The following is an 18,760-nucleotide window of genomic DNA, read 5'->3' as shown; positions in this document are numbered from 1 at the left end:
GGTTCCCTCTGGTCCACCAACAACCTCTTGCCCCATCCCCTTCCTTGCCCAGGCTTCAGGCCCGAAGGACAAGCCATTAGCTCTGGGAACTGAGTCACAAACAGAGGATAATTCACAGGTGTGGCCAGATGTTCCCAAGACCCGGAGGCTCCTCAGGCACAGATTTCCCCTTGGCTTTTTGGGAGCCTCAACAGAGGCTGGCAGGGCAGGGGTGGGCGGGCAGGAATTAGCACCCCAGAATTCCAATTCCTGTGCAGCATCCAAGGAACACCTCACCTCACTGCCCCAGATCCCGCACCTGCCCCTCCCCAGCCATGGGGGAGAGGGCGGGGGGGGGGCAGCTCAGGCAGGCTCATTTACCGGGGAGGAGCCACCCCACCCTCTTCCAGAGACCCACGTGGAGTTATTCAGCAGAAGTCAGAACAGGCTGCATCTCCACTGCTCCCGCCAGAACTGACAAAGGGAGGCAGGAGCCCTGCCATCCCTGCCCCCATCATGCCTGTCCCAAACCGTGCGTGCAGCCCGCCCCGCCCGCTACAGCACCAGCAAAGCCAGGAGCTGATGATGAGTGACATCCGATCCCCCCGCTGCCCCCAATTATTTTTAAGCAGGCTGCAAAATTCAGGCCATAGCTGCAGCTCAGCAGAGGGGAGGTGGGGGCTCATTATAACTGGCCTCGCCTCCCCCACTTAGAGCAGGGTGGGGAATCTACACACACACACACACACGCACAGGCTTGAACATTGCTTTGCCGTGTGCACCAAGGCACATATGCACAGACTCATGAAAAGACAGGCGTTCACAGGCATTCTACATGTGAACAGATACACATGCACACAAACACACACAGAGATCAGTGAAGCCACTGTGAATTCACACGCACACTAGGGTACAGGCACTCACATGTACAAGGCATAAAGAGCCAACCACTTAAACACTTGCACAGAGGGGCAAATGTACTCTGCTCGCATGAACACATCCAGGTAGCTGGTTCTTTGAGGCTTTAGCTCATGACAGCTAAGTGTCAGGCAGGATCTGATTTGCAGCTCCTTCCTTTGTGTGCAGTTCCTGAAGCTGGGGGCTCAGACCCTGCCTCCGAACCCTGCCTCCTGGGCCTCAGGGGCTCCCTCCTCCACAGCCCTGACCCATCAAGAAGACCTAGGTCTAGACCCTCCGAGGTGCAGCCTAGCTTCTGCACAACGGAGCTACCTTGAAACCCTGCCTAAGCCCCCTCCTCCACTCAGTCTCCTTCAGACACCCCCTTCACACCAACTGTGAAATTTCACCTGGGGTCTGTATGACCTTCATGGTTCCTGCGGTGACATAAGACCTCTGGGGGCCCTTTATTTTAACATCATTCCCCATCCATAAAAAAAGGCAAAAAGCCCAATTGCAAGCTAAGTCAGAGAAAGCCTCTCCTGGGAGGGGACCTAGAAGGATCCTTACGTCACAGGCATCCCAGGTGGTTATGGACCATGATCAACCTCCCTGAGCCTCAGTTTCCCCCTCTGTGGAATGGAGACCATGATCCCTGCCCTCAGGACTGGACCACCCTTCTCATTCAGCCTCCGGGTGAGTTCCTAGCATGGAGCCTGGCCCAGGCTGAGGACTCACGCGCTCACTTCCCCTTCCTCCCTTCTTCTGAGAACCTCACAAACTCCTTGATTCCCTACTGAGGTCCACCACTCTCCCTTTGGGCTGAAACACGGAAATGACTTTGCCACCTCCAAACCCAGTCCAATCACAAACGTGCCCAAGAGCTGGAGAGGATAGGTATGGAGCTCAGCTCGAGGAAGAACTTCCTGGGCCAGGAGGTTAATGGAGAGGATAATCAAAAGTCCTCCTCCCTCAGGACTTCAGTGGGCTGAGATGGGTGAGCTGCCTGTTGGCATAATTTCAGTCTCCCTTGGGAGACCTGGGCTATCCCCTTGGGCTACTTCCGCCACATGCCTGTCGCCCGCCAGCAGAACTGAGAATCCTACCCTCTGCCCAAGCACACTGAGACCCTGTTCCTCCCCAACCCGACAGGCCGCCGGCCTCGGATTTCCCCTACTGTACCGAAGAGGGAATCAGAGGCTTTCGCAGCAGCTGGCATGGACAAGACTGGAGGCAGGGGGCACCTCAGGGCAAGGGCTGGGACTCTGGGATCCCCGGGATCGACCCCCTTGCGCCCTGCGGGCTGAGAGCAGCGGTGCTGGGCAGCCGAGCGCCGGGAGGCCCGGCCGCGGGCGGGGGGAGGGGCGGCGGTGGGGGAGGGGGCGCGGCGGTGCGCGCGGCGGTCGCGTTTATCCACCTGGCAGCTCCAATTCGCCGGCCCGTCACTCACCCTCCGCCTCCCAGGCACTCGCTGCGGGGCCGAGCCCAGGCCGACACTCGGGCGAGGACCCCCCACTCGGGGCCTTCGGGTCCCCTGTCCATGCACCGGCCGGGTGGCAGGGTCCTCAAGACCCTGGGGGGTCTCCTGGAGCTCTGGTACCCAGGAGGGCGCACACCTCCATCCAGTTTCTGGAGCTAGTGGGCAGGACCGAGGGGAGGGGGCTCTCCGAGTGCGGCGCCGCCTTCTCCACAGGGCAAAGAGGGCCACTCCTCCTCTAGCTCTGGGGTCTTTCGGCTGGGGGAGGGGCCCTCCCGCACAACACTTCTGGGGGGGAGGGGCGGGGCCGCGAGAGCGGCGGGCGGGGGGAGGGGGCGGTGACTCAGCCGCCCTCCGCCCGCCTCCCCGGAACTTTGCAGCAGCTGGAGCCGCCGTTGCTACAGGAACCGAAAGCTTTTGTTCCCCAATGTCAGGGCTGCCGGGGCAGACTGGAGGCTGGGAGGCTGCTACTCCCCGGTGGGACCCAGGCCCAGCCACACTGCCCGGAGGACTTCCAGCAGCCAAACGCCACGGATTCGAGCGTTCTCTCTCCCCCTCACCCGCCCTTCCTCCCGGCAAAGCCAGGTTTCTTCGAACTCTTGGGGTCCTTAGGCCGGGTCGCCCCCTAACTCTGACCTGGAGCATTAACTGTCCTGGAAAGTTCCTGATGGCATCTGATCCCCTGGGGAGAGGTAAGAGATTCCTCTGTGCACCATGTACTCTTCTGTGGCTGATTTCCCACGTGGGGCCCTCCTAACAGGCAAGCCTACCTTTGGGGACCTTGTCTTGGGTTTCTTCCTTGCATTTATCGGACTTCCCCAGACCCTACACTTAAACCAGAACCTCAGAAGCCTTGGCCTGGCTTTCACTGATGAGCCTGTGGCCAGCCAGAGCTGATCCCAGAGGAGTCCAGTGGGATGGTGAAGGATGGGTGAGGGAGGGGAGAGGCTGACAGTCACAGGCTCCCTGGACCCTCTCTGGGAGCTGGGTGGTTTCTGGCTTTATGATCCTGGGGGTTAGAGTGAAGTCACTAGAACCTATTCTGCACTTTTCCTCTGGGAATAGGAATGGTGTGGAGAGGGGCTTGACCTTGCTCTTGAAGACAGCCCAATAAACCAATCGTTGTTGAGCATTACTAGGTGCCAGACATTCTATACAATCGAATTTCATTCTCCCAACAACTCTATGAGGCATTTATCACTGACCCATTTTATAGAGGGCCACCTGAGGCTCAGAAATGTTACACAGCCTGCCCAGGTCACAAAGCTTTTTGAACCCAGGTCATCTGGCCAAAAGCTGACTTACTATCTACTTACTCAGCTCCATTACCTGGGTGTTGGGAGGGAGAGAAGAGGGCAGAGACCAGCTGAGACGTCACTTGGGGTTACAGAAATGCCTACCACACACACACACACACACACACACACACACACACACACACACCCCAGGCTAGACCTCTCCCTTTCTCAAGAGTGATGGGGGTAAGGGGGATAGAAGAGGGGGGGATCTGTCAATCTCAGTCCAGGGAAGACCCTCCCTCAAGCTCACCACCACCACCATCAAGGCATAACCCATCCAGAGTCCCCACTGACCCCTATGGCAGCAGGGCGACAGTCCCCAGGTGTCTGCTCTGTCCTAGGGCCAGGTGGACTCCCCCACTGCCTATGCCATGCCCAAACAGGACTAAGCCCACCTTTGCCCCCACCCACCACCTAGTGGGGACTGCCATGGGGTAGACAGAGGCTCCCTGGGGACACCTGCCCAAGCCCAAAAGAGCCCATCCAGACCATCTCAAATCCAGCGGCCAGTCCTGCTGGTCTGTCCCTGCAAGCTCAAAGGGCTCCTGAATTCCTGCTGGGATGAGCCCTCTACCCCAACCCACCCCACCCCATCCCCAGAGCAGAGGATCTGACAACCAGAACTGTTCCCACACGGCTAGCACGAGGGGGCACCCGGCCTCGCCCGCCAACCTCTGCTTCCCTAGGGACTTCCCAGCGCCAGTCCCGCAGCCACCACTGCTGCTCCGGCTGCGGAAACCTGGGGCTACTCGCGGAAGGAAAAGAGGCGGCGGGTCCAGGACTGCGGGCAGGGGGCGCCAGAGGACGCCCAGGGGCCCGGCCGGCAGCTGGCGAAGCGGGCAGGCGGACAGTATCTCTGGCCCGGGAGCCCCTCCCCCCGCGGGCACCAGACCCTTCACCCGCTCTGCACCCGCCGCGGCGCAGAGGACTTCCCTCGGACCTTGCTGACTGCGGGAGTGGCCGCCAACTTCACAACCTACAACCCCCCCACCCCCACCCCATCATGCCAGTCCCCGGGGCTGCGGGAGGGTGCGTTTGGTGCCCGGCTCTATGCCCCAGGGGTGGGAAGAGAACGATGGGGGATGGACAGACTCCGACCAAAGATGGACACGAGAGCCAGGGATGCAGGGCCCGTCGAGATCCCGGCCGGGGAGGAGGGGGCTCGGAGCAGACATGGGGTACACGGCCCCAAGTCCAGGCTGAGGGGGAGGAGACCTGCAGCAGAGACTGGCGAGGGATAGAGAGACTCCAGGCAGATATGGGGGAGGAGGCATCGGGACAGAAATAAGAAGGGAAGCATGGTCGGGGTACTGGCGCGGGGAAAGGCAGTAACTATGGGCAGACATGGATGGGAATAGGAAGGACTCTGGGCAGAGATGAAGTGGAGGGGAGGAGCAGGGTCCGGCATCCAGACGAGGAGGGGCGATTAAGGGGTAATACACAGTCGAGCTGCAGGTTGGAGAAAGGGGGTCTAATCAAGGTGGGGGGCGCACTGCCAGGATCCAGGCTAAGATAGGAAGAGACTCCAGACAGCAATGGGGGTACGGTCTGGGTCAGGATTGTGGGGGAGGGCTTTAGCAGAAATGGGTAAGGGGAAGAGGGTGGAAAAGGGACTTACCAGAGATGAAAGGGGCTTCGGCCCCAGGCTTGGAAGTTCCCAAAGATATGGGAGTGGGTAGATGCAGAAAGAACTCAGTTCGGGAGGGGGAGGATTCAACAGAGATGGGGCAGGGGAGCGCCCCGAGTCCGGGCCGGTGCGGAAACTCGGGACCGCGCCGGGAGGGCTCGGTGCGGGGCCGGATCGAGGTCTGGGACCGAACACTCACCTGGGCGCCGTCAGCAGCAGGAGCGGGGGCCGGCGCTGGCGGAGGCAGCCACGGGGCGCAAGTTTGCCATCCCTAAGGCGGGGGCCTGGCCGGACGCGGGGCAGCTCGCGGCAGCGGCGCGGAGAGGCCGAGGCTCCCGCTCCGCGGAGCGGCGGGTGCAGAAAAGGCGCCGCGGAGCAGCGCGGGGCGGGCGGGCGCCGGGCCGGGCGCGGGCTCCTGCCGCCGCCTCCTCGCCGCGCCGACCCCCCCCTCGCTCCCCGCTCCCCCGCCCCGAGCACCGCCCGCGCCGCGCGCCGCCTCCTATTCGCGGGCGGCGGCCGCAGCCCCGGGCTCCAAAAGCCGGCGCCGCATCCTCGGTCTCTGAGCGCCGCCGCCGCTGCCGCCGCCGCCGCCGCCAAACCCGGTTCCTCCGGCCGCTCCGGCCGCTGCCCGCAGCGCGCGCGGGGCCGAGTGACGGCCGAGGCGGGACGCGGCGCCTGCGCGGGCTGGGCCCGGGAGGGGGCGCGCGCCAGGCCGGGCGCGAGGAGCCGCGGGAGAAGGGGCGGGGGGCGGGGGCGACGCGCGCCGCCTCCTGTTAAAGGGGGAGCAGCGCCAGCCGAGCCAAGCGCACCCTCCTCCTCCCCGCCCTGGGCCCCAGGCGCCGGCGCGGGAGAAGCCCCGGGTAAGCCCCCGCCCCGTCCGCGGCCTCCTGGACCGCAGGATGCGGCGATCCGCGACGCCCCTCCGGCGATACCCCAGGCCTGAGGCAGCTCGCGCAGCCAGAGTCTCCGGAGCCCCGGGGGGGGCTGAAACATTCGCCCCACCCTCCCCCGTGTGCTTTGCAAATTGCATATCCCTGTGCATGCAGGTGCCACTCCCGTGCGCTGAACTTTGCATATGCTTGTGCACACAGGTGCCTGTGTGTGCACTGCAATGTTGTCTGGCTCTGTGCATGCAATTGCTACACACGTACACGGTGTGTTAACATGTGTTCAGGTCTTGAATGTATGTTGGCCGTTCATGCGGGTAGGGATGCTATATGTGGACAAGCTTACAAGTGCCACCTATGTGCTGAGTGCTCTGGGTCACTTGTATGTAGGAGCCACATATGGACACTGCAGTGTGGTCCCCTTGGTGCATGAAACTCTAGTGTAAACTGCAATGTCGCATGTCCCAAGGCACGAGGATGCTACACGTGTGCAGTGTGTTACATGTTTTCCTGAGTGCCTGTCTAGTCCCACAAGTGCCTTTTCCTGTGCCAGGGGCGCCCCCATGTTGCATCTGTTTGCGTAGAAGCAGCCGGAATGTACGGACCTGCCCCCTCCCCAGCCTGGCACCGTGCAGTTGGGTGGGGCCAGAGCCCACATGGTGGAGGTGGTTCCCAGGGAGATGCCTATGGCTCTGGCCCTAGTCCGGTGGTTTTGTGGCCTGGGTCATGTTGCCACCAGGAAGGTGGGCAGACCAGGGACACACCACTTTGGCCAAAGACAAGTAGGTTAATCGGATGACTCTGGTCAGAGGAGGAGCCAGCAGGGGGCAGCTTTGCAGTGAGGGTTGGGACGGTTTCAGGAACCCTACTTTTTGAAGGTTCTCTGGCTAGGAGGGGGCTAAACCTGGGAAGCAAGGAAGTCCCCAGTCCACCCAATCCCAAGCCCACCTCTCCACTGAAGCCCCTTGAGTTGTCACCCCGGAGACCATGACAGGACGAGAAGATTCCGCGTCCCCCCAGGGGCAGTACCAGGAAGAGGCAGAGAGAAAAGCCCCCTGTTCACGTCCTCTGTCTCCCCCCACCCCCAGTAGTCTCGATGACGTTTGTTGTGAGTGATTGTGAGAGATTATCGACTTTAATGGAAGGAGGTAATAAGGGGCAATGAAGGAATCTCACCTGTCACCTTAAGGGAATTTATGAGGCTGTATGAAGCAGGGAGGAGGGCCGGCACCTTTCCTTTCCCAGCAGGAGCCCAAGGAGGCCTGTGCCTTAATCCTGGCACTGGCAGGCAGGGCTCCTGGGTTCCTGCTGGGCAATCTCAAGCAAACCCCAGTTCTCTGGGTTTGGAGGCTCAGTCGCTACTGTGAAAGCCAAGGCAGGCCTTGCCATCTACAGAGTGTGTCGAGCCACCCCAAGGGCAGTGGGAGATCCCAGGCCGCCTTCCCTGGGCATTGCAAAGGGCAATCAGGGGCGGGGTGCTAGAGTTCAGGCCTTAAGGAGGTGGGCAAAGGTGGGAAGAATGGTCAGGACAGGAGGTATGCACAAGGATGTAAGGACAGGTCCTCAGAAGCTTCTAGGACCCAGTACTCCAGAGAGCTCCAGCCCCTTCCACTCCCACGGGGAGCCTGCCTCCTTCTTTATGAATATTCATTGTATTAGCATACTAGAGACCCAGAGTCCAGAGAAACCCAGGCAGGTCTCTCTCGCAGATGTAATGCAGCTGGATCCCTGAGGCCCTCCCTCTCCCCCCAGGATCCAGCTGGGTGCAGGGGTAATGGGAGGGGCTGGCTCTGGAAAGACAGCAGCATTTTGTCTGTCTCTGTATTCCTTGGTAGCTCTCTGACTTCTCAGTCCCACTCTTTCAGCCACAAAAATGTATGCCCTGGGAAAGACAGGCGGTCAGACAGAGTGAGGGACTGACAGAGATGGTACCCCGTCCCTGGGGGCTCACGGGGCGCGGTGTCGAGGTCAGCAAGGCAGCAAGGGCTGTGGGAGCTGGGTGGAGAGAACAGACCTCCAGGGGATGTGCAGCAGCAGGCTAGATTAGGGCCAACCCCTAGAAGGCTCTCCCAGAGGTGCCTCCCCGCATGAGGGCTTCCCCACCTCCTTTCCCAAGAGCCCCTGCCCTTCCAGACTCACTCTGGTGATAATGCCGCCCCGGGAGGACTTGGAGTAATTACAAATCGTTTCCATATTCAAATCCAGCTGGTTGAAGAGAAATTACTTCTCTGACAGCCCAGGCGGGGGTGGAAAGAACAAGTCTAAGCCCCAGGAGGGGCCTCTAGGGAGCCTTAGGGCAGAGACTGGGCGAGGGAACGGCCCCAGCCAGAGCCTGAGCACCGAGGGGTTAGGCAGAAGAAAGGGATACCACCCTCCCACCCCTCTGCTGAAACAAAGACTGGGCAAAAGACAATGAGCCCCAGCCTTTTAGCCTCATTTGGGACTCCCTCTGGGAACCTCTGATGGGAGGTAGGGGACCCATCCCCCCAAGGGCAACTAAGAAGGCAAGCTCTCTACCATGATCTCACGCTGCCTCCCTAGGTGACCTTGAGAAAATCCCTCCAGCTTTCTGAGCCTCTGTTTGCTTACCTGTGAAATGGTATAACTGATCTCACCAGGGCTCCAGGGAGATAACAGACACGGATTAGCAAGAGCAGCATTCCTGAAAGGGGCCTTTTTAAGTCATTGTTTTAGTGCCAATTAATTCGTATTTTGGTTAACAATGACAACCACCAGCGGTCCATTCCGTAGGCAGCACAGCCCTCAGCGGAGTGGTTCAGGAGAGGATAGTGGGTCTTCTGGACACAACACTGGCCTCCCCGGCCAGGCCTCACCCGCCCAGCCTCAGCCCTGCCTCCCACTGGGCCAGCCACTGCTGTGCTTCGTTGCCCTTTAAACAGATGAGAAAATGTTCTTCTTCTCTTCCCAATGATTTATTTGGCCCAGAGCCTGGTCAGGTTTCCTTCCAGCCGGTGGGACCTGGGAGCATCCCTCGGTCAGCCCCTATCCTCCCCTGACACTCAGCCAGGCATCCATGGCAGCCCAGAGCTCTGAGTACCAAGGTCCCCTTTTAGTCCCCCAACCCCACTCCAGATACAGATCGGAAGGAAGCTCATAACATGTTCCCAAAGACACCCAAATCCATGTGGCAATCTTCTATCAGGGTCTGTCCCAGAGCTCATGTGACAAATACCTCACTGCTCGAGATGTCATGGATCTTGGAGCGGCATTCTGGAAAAGGCGGACTGGTCCTCTCTGCCTGTGGGAAGTCCTGCATGTCCAATTTCCATCCTTCCTGCTGGAGATGTCAAATGGGTTAGGAGCCTGGGGCAGCCCGGGCTGGGTGTTTGCTGCTCTCTAGTCAGATCCTCCCAGAAGTTTAGCGTCTGGTTCACATGCAGCCCTCTGGGCAGTGCCTGCATTCTTTGGTTCCCGGGGCAGGGGGCAAAGAAAACCGTTAGGGTCCTACGCCTCACACTGGAAGGTGCACACAAGAGCGTGCCGCAAAAAGGTGCCTTTGCTCACCTATTCAACAAGTATTTATTGAGTGTTTACTATGTTCTAGGCCCTGGGACCCAGGCCATCAGCAAGTTGCATTGCTTCTACCTCCCGGAATATCCCAAATCTATTTCACATCCCCACTGCCAACATGGGAACCCAAGCCACCAACATCTGGTGCCTGGACCTCCCTTCTTTAATCTCCATATCCCTACTTCTCCCTCCCAGTCCTAGTCCATTCTCCTGGAGCTCACTGAGCCATCTTTTTAACATGTAAATCAGAGCACCTCTTCATAAACCCTCCAATGTCTTCCTGCTGCACTGAGCACCATGACCTTCCAAGCCCCACGTGATCTGGCCCTTACCAGCCTCTCCAGAGCCATTTCCACTACCCATCTTCACACCATCTCCACACAATATGGGAGTAACACGGGTCTTCTTGAAAAAGTCCAAATCTTTCCTCCCCCTGGCACTTGCCCCAGTTTACCAGGAAGGTCTCAGTGCCAACATCACCTCCTCTAGGAGGCCTCTGGGATTACACTTCTAAAGCAACCCTACCCACCCACCCCCCCATCGCTCCAAACCATGGCCTTGCATTTTCGTCACAGCATCATTATTTGAAAATATGTTGTCTGTTTACACACATGTCATCTGTTTTCCCCTCTGGACTATGAGTTCTGTAAAGGCAGAGACCTTGTCCCTCCATTCACAGTGGGATCCCCTGGCACCCAGCATTATGTCAAGTACAAGGTAGGTATTTGTCAAGGGAAAGAATGGTCAAAGGGCAAGGAAAGATCCTGCCCTCACTCAGCTTCCAGTCTGTGATCCTCGATCTGTGTTTGTCCAATAAAACAGTGTTTCGCATTTTCCCATGTGGTAAACGAGGAAGGACTTCTGCCTCTGTCTCTCACTGGTTGTGTGACCTTGGACAGGTCATGTACGCTCTCCAAGCCTTGGTTTTCTCTTCCGTAAAATGGAAATAATGATCCCAACCTAGCAGAGCTGATGTGAGTCACAAGAGATGGTAAAAGATGAAGGCCTCATACCATGGCAGCCCCTGGGAGGGGTCATCCGCAGGCATGTGGCCCCTTTGAGACCTCCTGAGAGCTGCAGCTATTCCAGATTCTGAGGACATGAAGATGACTCAGAATGGGGCTCTGACCGTGAGGCCTTCCCAGCACCCCCTCCCTCCCACCCAGGGAGCGAGGAGTTCTTATCTGCTGAGATCACTGCTGTGAAGGAAGCCAGCGGAGTGAACCCGGACAGTGTGAGTGTGGGATTCCCGCAGAGAAACTGAGTCTGAATCCACTTCTCGGCAGCACCTCCTCTCCTTATTTGGAAGTCCTTCCTCCTCCCCTGCCTTCCCGTCTGTGTAAACACACGCGCACACACGGATGCATGTGCTGACAAGCCCACATCCACACACTTACACAGTCATTGGCCCCCAGACATACATGTGCCTGGGAAACACAGGTGTGTAAATAACCACACGCACACACAAACACACAACCCCAGGACTCACACCCCCCTCCATTTTTCTGGCCACTGGGGACCTGTCTGGCTCATCTATTCATCCTCTCACCTCCTGCTCTAGGCTAGGTTAGACGCGACCCTTCCAGGTTGCCGGGTGGAAACCTATGCTCTCCCCCTTGGTCAATTCTCCCTGAGGCCTAATTCCACACTCCCCTGCTATAGGCCTTAAGGACAAGGAGCCCCCACAAGCACTCTGGACACCGAGAAATGACAGCACGGTCCCCTGTACCCACACCCCCAGGCTGGTGACAGGCAGACGGTGGAGGGTGGAGATGCCTGAGAGGAGCTGCTCCCGGCTTCCTGCCCAGGTGGAAAGGGAAGGGGAATCCCTCATGGAGGGTCTGGGCCACTTGGCAGGCATGGGGCACACCGGCGGTCGGGGGCCAGTGTGTCCCCACCATCTGGGATGCCCCATGTTCTCTCCCCCGGGCTCTGTGCCACCTGGATCCAGCTGGACTGGGCTCATGCCAAGCAGGACACATTGAGCGTCGCAGGCAAGGGTGGGGGAGACCTAGAGGTCTAGAGGGACCAGCTCATGCTGCTGAGCCCCTCTGTGGGCCTGACGCCGTGCCAGCTGCTTTTAACTTATTGTCACAACAAACCCTTCTACTGGTATGGTCACCCCCATTTCCCAGATGAGAAACATGGCTTAGAGGGAGGCAGCAGGAGAACCCAAGCCCCCGTCATTCTGAACAGCCCTGCCTTAGTTTTGCCTCTCCCTCTTCCCCCTGCCACCCCCTCCCCAGGGGGACAGACCAAGCACTGACTGTGGCCAACAGTTTAGTTCAGGATTAGAGCTGATCTTCCGGGGAGAACCAGCCCCCTCAGGATGAGAGATCTGGAGGGGTCTGACTCCCAGGACCCGCCCGCTGTAAGGAAAGGCTGAAGCAGGACACCCAGATTTGGGGGAGACAACCGACGTGGCTGAGGGTGCTGGGAAGGACATCTCACAGGACCACGGACAGGTACGCACACACCTCCCAGGCGGGCACAGCCGTGCCCCTTGCTGACACGCCCCAGGAGGACGTCTCCTTTGCTAGAACATACGTCACCTCATGCAGGCAGTCAAGCGGTCACCACTGGGTGAGAGGGTGGGCCTTCTAGCTCTTACTGCCAAACCTGACACAACTCTGATCTCTGGGGTTGGGGGGGGTCCCCGGCTTGGGGGCCAGCCCTGTGGAGGGGGCAGGGGGTTGGGGGGTAGGCTCTGAGTGTTGCGGTTGGAGGGGCGAGGCCCCGGGGTGCATCGCCAGCCGGTGTTCTGCATGTCAGAGTGGGAGTGAGCGGGGCTGAGCTCGGGTACACGTGTGGGTGGTTGTGTGCGTCAGTGCGTGGGGAGAGAGTCTGTGTGTGTGTCTGTGGTGTGCCTGTGCGCAGGTTTTGTGTGTGTCTGCTTAGGCCTCGTACGTCAGAAGCCTGGGCCTGGCTCTGGGATCTCTGCTCTGTGTGTGTGTATGTGTGTGTGTGTGTCTTTGTCTTTGTAGGCAGGGTGTGTGGTGTTTCACGCATAATTTTTCTGTTTGTGTATACGTATGGCATATAATGCATACAGGCACGGGACGCCCGCGTCTGTGTATCCGCTCGGTGTCTAGTGAACGTGGGGTGTGTTGACAGGGCTGGGTTTAGGGTTGCTGGAGTGTGTGTGTGCAACCAGAATGTGGTGTTTCTTTGTATTCCCTGCTTGAGCCTGTGGTTGGGGGGAAGTGTTTTCAGGCGTGTTGTCTGTGCCTTTTGGCAGGGTATGAGTCAGGGCACACGGCATTTGCTGGTCTGTGTGTGACTACCTCTGTGTGTCAGTGTTTGGAAGGTGTCTGTGCCAGCCTGTGGTGTTTCCCTGTGTGTATTTGGGGGGTGTAGGCAGGCACAGGTGGGGTGCAGGGTAAGCCCTGTGTATGGCATTATTTGGTGTGTGACTATGGGTGGTTGTGGCCCTGGGTGTCCTCTCTAGGTGCCCAGATGAGGGTGTGGATTGGTGCGTAGTGTGTGTCTACAGATCTGTAAGGATGACACCGTTGTTCTTGTCTTCCGGCACTTTGTAAGCTAATGTCTCCCAGGAAGCCTCCTCCTACCCCAAGGCTGAGACCTCTGGCCATGCTCTCCACTCCCAGCCATCTTGGCCAGCTCTGCCCTTGCCCTGGGGGGAGCAGGAGTGGGCGGGAGCAAGGGAACCCAGAAGCTGCGGGCCACGGGTCAAGGTCGCACGGCAGGAAGCGCAGGGGCTCCTCCTCCTAGGGCTTCCCGCTCCCCTCCTCTCTCACAAAGACCCCTACTGGCGAGGCCGCCCAGGTCTCCCCTGAAATGAATTTTAATTTCCGCTCCAGGCGGGCGGCCGTAATGAGGCTGGAGCCAGCAGGGCGGCGTCGAGGTGCGGGGCCGCGGGGTCGCAGGGCTGAGGGAGAGAGCGCGGATTTGAATTTCAAAGGCTGCCGGGGCCCAAGTGCGTCTGCGTCGTGCGATCTCGTGTGTGCGGGGCTGGTGTGTCGGCCCAGCCGCGCCTGCGTGTGTGGTGTGTGTCTGGGTGAGCGTGTTTTGTGAGTGTGCCTCTGAAGAGCGCGCGCGAGTCCCCGCGTGGGCTGCGAGTGCGAGTGCCGGGGAGCCTGAGCGGCCGGGGGCTCTGTCACCGTGAGAACGTCCACAGCCGCGTGTCTGCGCGTGCTTGCGGGCCGGCGCTGCATCTGCGAGTGTGTATTTTTAGGACGAGTCTGCACGACCGTGTTTGTGTGTGTGTGTGTGTGTATCCGTGCCCCAGGCCCTGCGTGTGGCTGCGAGCATGGCCACGCGTTTGGGCGCTCGTGTCTGTGTCACCGAGTGGATGTCCGCAGGGCTGTGAGGGTGTGTCCGCGTGTCTGTGCCCACGTGTGGACGTGCGTTTGCACCTGTGAATCCATGCGGGCGTCTGTCTATAGGAACGCGTGTTCGTCTGAGCATGACCGCGTCCAGCCCCGCAAGAGGCTACGAGGGTATCCGTGCCTCCGTGTGCCGGGGGTTTGTGTCACTGTGGGTCCCCCAGCGCTGGCGTGAACAAGAGTGGGTGTCTGTGCGAATGTGCAGCGGCCTGGCGCGGGGCAGGGGTGGGGGAGCCGGGGAGGGCGGGGAGAGCCGGGGTGCGAAGGAGCCCCCACCCTTTCCCGCGCACCCGCTGCTGCAGCGGCCCCGCAGGCCCACCCGCGGGCGCTCAATGGGCTCTCGGGAGGCAATGGCCAGAGAGGATGGGCGGGGAGCCCGAGGGGCGGAGCGGTGGCGCCTGTTTCACGCTCTCCACCCCCACCCCCCCACCGCCCCTCAGGACTTGGAGCAGCTCCTCCGTCCTGTGTGGCTGAGAGATCGTCACTGCCCTATGGCTGCACTGCCCACTCAGGCCAGAACCACCAGGGACCCCCAGGCTGCCATCTAACAGGCACCAGCACACACGGACCCTAACTCAGACACACTGGGCCACGCTTTCAGGCACACTTAACATGCACGGGAGTGTGGGCCAGGCCACCGACAGCAACCCCATGGGTCAGGCCCACTGGTGCAAGCCAGGAAGGCACGCATGTGAGTGAGCATGCATGTGCACACGCGCGCGCACACACACACACACACATATCCAGAGACACAGGCAAGTTCATGGGCACATCTCGCACTCACAGGAACAAACCCACCCCTCCCTGGGTTTTGGACCCTGTGGGGTGAAGAGGGCGGAAGCTCAGAAGTCCTAAAAGGGGTAGCCTGAAGTCACTTCGTCTTCCCTTTACTCTGTCAGGCCCTGGGTTGGGCCCTGACCGCGTTCACCCTGCACCCAGTCTCTCAGAAACCAGGGGTGGAGATGTAGGCATAAAGACCCCGAATCCAGTCATTCCTGGTCATTGCTAAAAGGTGCCATCCCACAGCCAGAGGCAGGCAGGAGCCAGGGACTGCCTTCTCATGGGAGGTCCCCCAGGGTCCTCGCTGAAACAGGCAGGTGCTGTCAGGATGCCCAGAGGACAACAAATTAGGAACTAGGGAGGGATGCCAATTTCAGGTCCTCCTTTTCTGCAGGACCGGAGCGTTTTGAGAAGGGGTATGCACTGACTCCTCCCAGGAAGTCTCAGCAAGGGGCCTGGCACCAAGGGCGGCTTCAAAAACACTATCAACTCAATAAAGAAAGAAAGAAAGAAATGAGTCAGAATGTAGAGGCCCACCTAAGGGCTGAAAGAGCACCATATAGAGGCAGAAATAGTATACCCAGGCTCTCTGCATGGCTCTGTGTGTGTGCATGCATGTGTGCGCGTATGCGTGTGTGTTTATGTTGGGGGGAAGGACACAGGAAGCTGGAGGTGAGGCAGGAAACACATCCCTGTGGGCCTTGTAAGCTAAACCAGAAGTAGGTTTAATTCTGAAAGCAACCGAATTCTATGGAGGGTTTCAGATAGGAAACATCATAGTCAAGTTTGTTTAAGGAGAAACAGCTGGGCAGCTGGAAGGTGGATTTGAGGAATCCAGGATAGGAGAAAAGGAATGGTGAGAGGTTCGTTCATTCTTTCATTCATTCATTTATTCATTCAACAAATATTTATTGAGAGCTTACTAAAAGTGTCTGGCCTTTGGGCACCCAGCTGGCTCAGTCGGGGAAGCATGTGACTCTTGATCTCTGGGCTGTGAGTTCAAGCCCCATATCGGGCATAGAGACTACTTAAAAAAAAAATAAATAGAACTCTCTGGCAGAGAAAGGGTGAAATGGATACAAGCTAGGACCTCAGGGAATTTCTAGAACCTGACCACTTAACTCCTGAGCTTATGTGGAGTTCACTGCCTAGTGGGGCAGGGGAGGCAGACACAAAAGTGTAAATAAACGGAAGGTTAATGTTGATGAATACAAAGAAGGAAAATAGTGTCCGGTGTTAGCAGGGGTGTTAGAGGAGAATGGGGTGGTGGGGGGATTCTAGGTGAGGCGGTCAGGAAAGCTGTCTCTGAGAAGGTACCACGGGAGCAGACACCTGAAGGAGGTGAGGGATACGCAGAGGAAGAGCAGTCCGTATAGTGGCAATGATAAGTGCAAAGGTCCTGAGGGGGAGTGCGCCGTTCCTTCACACACGGAAGACTTATGGGAAGACGATGATTTCTATTTTGGACATACTGCATTGAGGTGCCTTCAGGACATCCGGGGACAGGGCCCAGGAATCAGGAGAGATGTGGGTAAAGATAGAGATGAGGGAGAATGGAGGCGCGGGCGTGGCTGCAGCAGGAGAGATTAAGGATAGATGGCAGACAGGGAGGAGAATAGGGAGGAGCCCACGGTGTGGAGTCAGTTTCTGGGAGAATGGCTGTTGGGGATGGGGAACAGGGATGGGGACCGTATGGCCAAAATAGCATCCCCGCCCCCACAATGGTCCTGGTACTAGCTTCCCCTCCTTCCCATCCTCCTCAGGGCCACAGTCTCTCCTCACTTGCCTGTCTACCCTGCTGCCTGGGAGAGAGGCGGGGAAACAGGCCAGGGGGTTGACAGGAGCCCGTTTCCACCAGGAAGTCCCCTGGGCTCCCTCTGCCACCTTCCTGACCATCAGAGCCCACCTGTCTACCTTCAGAGCTTCTTTCCTCTCACGTCCGCAGCTCCCGCAGCAGGAATCAGTCCCGGAGAGCAGGGCAGCCGGGACTGAGAGTCTGGAAGGTTGCAGATTTCCCAGGTGGCCTCTGAGTCTCCATTTCCCCCTGTGTTGGGGTTTGGAGCGACAGCCCCCAGCAGGACCTTCAGGCCAATGGAATCAGAATTTCTGAGGCTCCTTCAGCACGTTTCAGATGGTTTTCTTGGTGTGTTGTTAACTGTCAAACAACTGGCCCTGGGGAGGGACAGGGGAGGCACAGCCTTGATTTGTAGCATTTGCCACTTTCCATGGTGTAAATCCTCCCATTGTGGTCAGTTTAAACAGCCCCGAAGTGAAGTCCACTGGCTGGCAAATTCCAAAACATTTAACAACGGGCTCTCATAAACTGCAACGATGTGACATTCTTCCTAGGCGTCTACGCATTGCATTTCCTACAAAAGGTGGACTGGTATCCACGACCTCACGCACTTTCCAGCCTCCTTCTCAGAGGGGGGCCCCCCTTTTTTCTTTTCTTTCTTTTTTTTTTTTTTTTTTGGAAACAGAGACCAGACAGCCATGGGCTATGCCAGCCTGACCCACAACTAGGCTATGGCTGTGGTCATTATAGACAGGTGACATATATATCTGGTCTCTGCCACCAGCTCCCAGGGGTTTCCCCTCAGTCTCCCCATCTGTGAGATAGGCAGCCACCGCTGGCTCTCCAAAGGCCCTTTGAACTGTGAGATTCTGCCATTTCTCTCATTCCTTATCTCAGCCCTGATGGCAACTCAGGGCCTCCTCTCTCAGAACATTTCCCCAGCCTCCTAGACCCTCCCTGCTCCAGCAGCCCCCCACCGCCTCTGGCTCCCCAGGCTCCCCGATAAGGGGCCCAACTAATTACATTAGGATTTCATGCCAATTAGCAAACAATTACACGGGCAAATTGGTGCCTAATTTGGAGCAATAACGACAGCTCCAGTGGCCGGGGGGAGATCACCGCACACAAGACCGTTCACCCTGCCTGGGCCTCCTAGAGCCCCTGGAGGTGGGGAGCTGCCTGCTCTCAGCCCCAGACCGGGGCCAAAGCCTGCAGTTCTCCTTTAAGGATCTTTAAAGGCTGTTTATGTTGATGACATGGTCTGCCCAGGCCTTTGCTAAGAGTAGGGTAGAGAGGAGGGGGAGGAAGAGTGGATAGTAAGGAGAGGGAAGCTGAAGCAGATAAGACCACCTTCATTGAGTAGATGGGGAGGAATGGGAGACAGGAATTCACTGGTTAAAGGCTTGGATGCTTGAGCAGGTCATTTGAGCTCAGGTCCAATGGAGAAAGCATTTAGGCCAGAACACAGGCTCATGCAGGTGGAGGGTGGTGCCGAGGCTGCCGAGGTGGGTAAGGCCAGACAGCGAATGCCATTGCAGCCGATCGAAGCACACTCCTGGAGGCCTGGGAGCCACTGGGGGCTCAGGGGAAGAGGAGGGGATATGCAGAGACTCACGCTGTGTCCTGATCTGGTGCCACCAGCAACCACTCATCCCACCTACAGCTGCCATGGGACCCCCTCAAGTCTCCCCTCTTAACATCACTGGAACCCACTGCCCTTGCCCAGGACCACTGAGACTGTAGCTGTAGCGGCCAGTCCTGCTCTGAATCCCCTGTCTGTATTTTCCCCCAAGTGATCACCCTAAGGAACAAAGCAAATCAGCAAAACCCTCAATGGCTCCCCAGTACCCTCAGGATAAGTTCAAGCACCCCACCTCACTATTCACTGTCTTTTCCTATCCTCTGCAGACCTCCCATCCTCCCTCCTTTCTGCACCCCCCCCCCACCAGCCACCTGGTGTGTCCTGGAAACTAGACCCCGTTTCCTGATTGTTCCAAGCTCATTCCCATCTCCCAGCCTCTGACTCTGCTGTTCCCTCTGCCTGGATTGCTGTCCCAACACCCCTTCTTTGTTACCAAATGCATCCTGCCAGGCCCCCCATCCTCTGCCTCCCAGATTGCTCCGGGAAGCACCAATTCGTCTC

General features: G+C 58.4%; 1 protein-coding gene across 8 annotated transcripts in view; it reads right to left on the bottom strand.

Annotated features, from left to right (window-relative positions):
* Positions 1-5,660, bottom strand: part of ADGRB2 (adhesion G protein-coupled receptor B2) — a 36,407-nt gene extending 30,747 nt beyond the window's left edge. For 2 of the 8 annotated variants that reach the window (XM_046021677.1, XM_046021684.1), the window contains exon 1: positions 5,478-5,660. The gene's annotated coding sequence lies outside the window, so the exon portion shown is untranslated. The remainder of the gene's footprint in view (positions 1-5,477) is intronic. The other 6 variants (XM_046021676.1, XM_046021700.1, XM_046021691.1 and 3 more) reach the window with 4 other exon arrangements.
* Positions 5,661-18,760: the final 13,100 nt, after the last annotated feature.

The sequence above is a fragment of the Meles meles genome, chromosome 1, assembly GCF_922984935.1.
Source record: "Meles meles chromosome 1, mMelMel3.1 paternal haplotype, whole genome shotgun sequence".
Classification (NCBI taxonomy): Eukaryota; Metazoa; Chordata; class Mammalia; order Carnivora; family Mustelidae; genus Meles; species Meles meles.
This window is presented reverse-complemented; position numbering and strand designations above follow the sequence as displayed.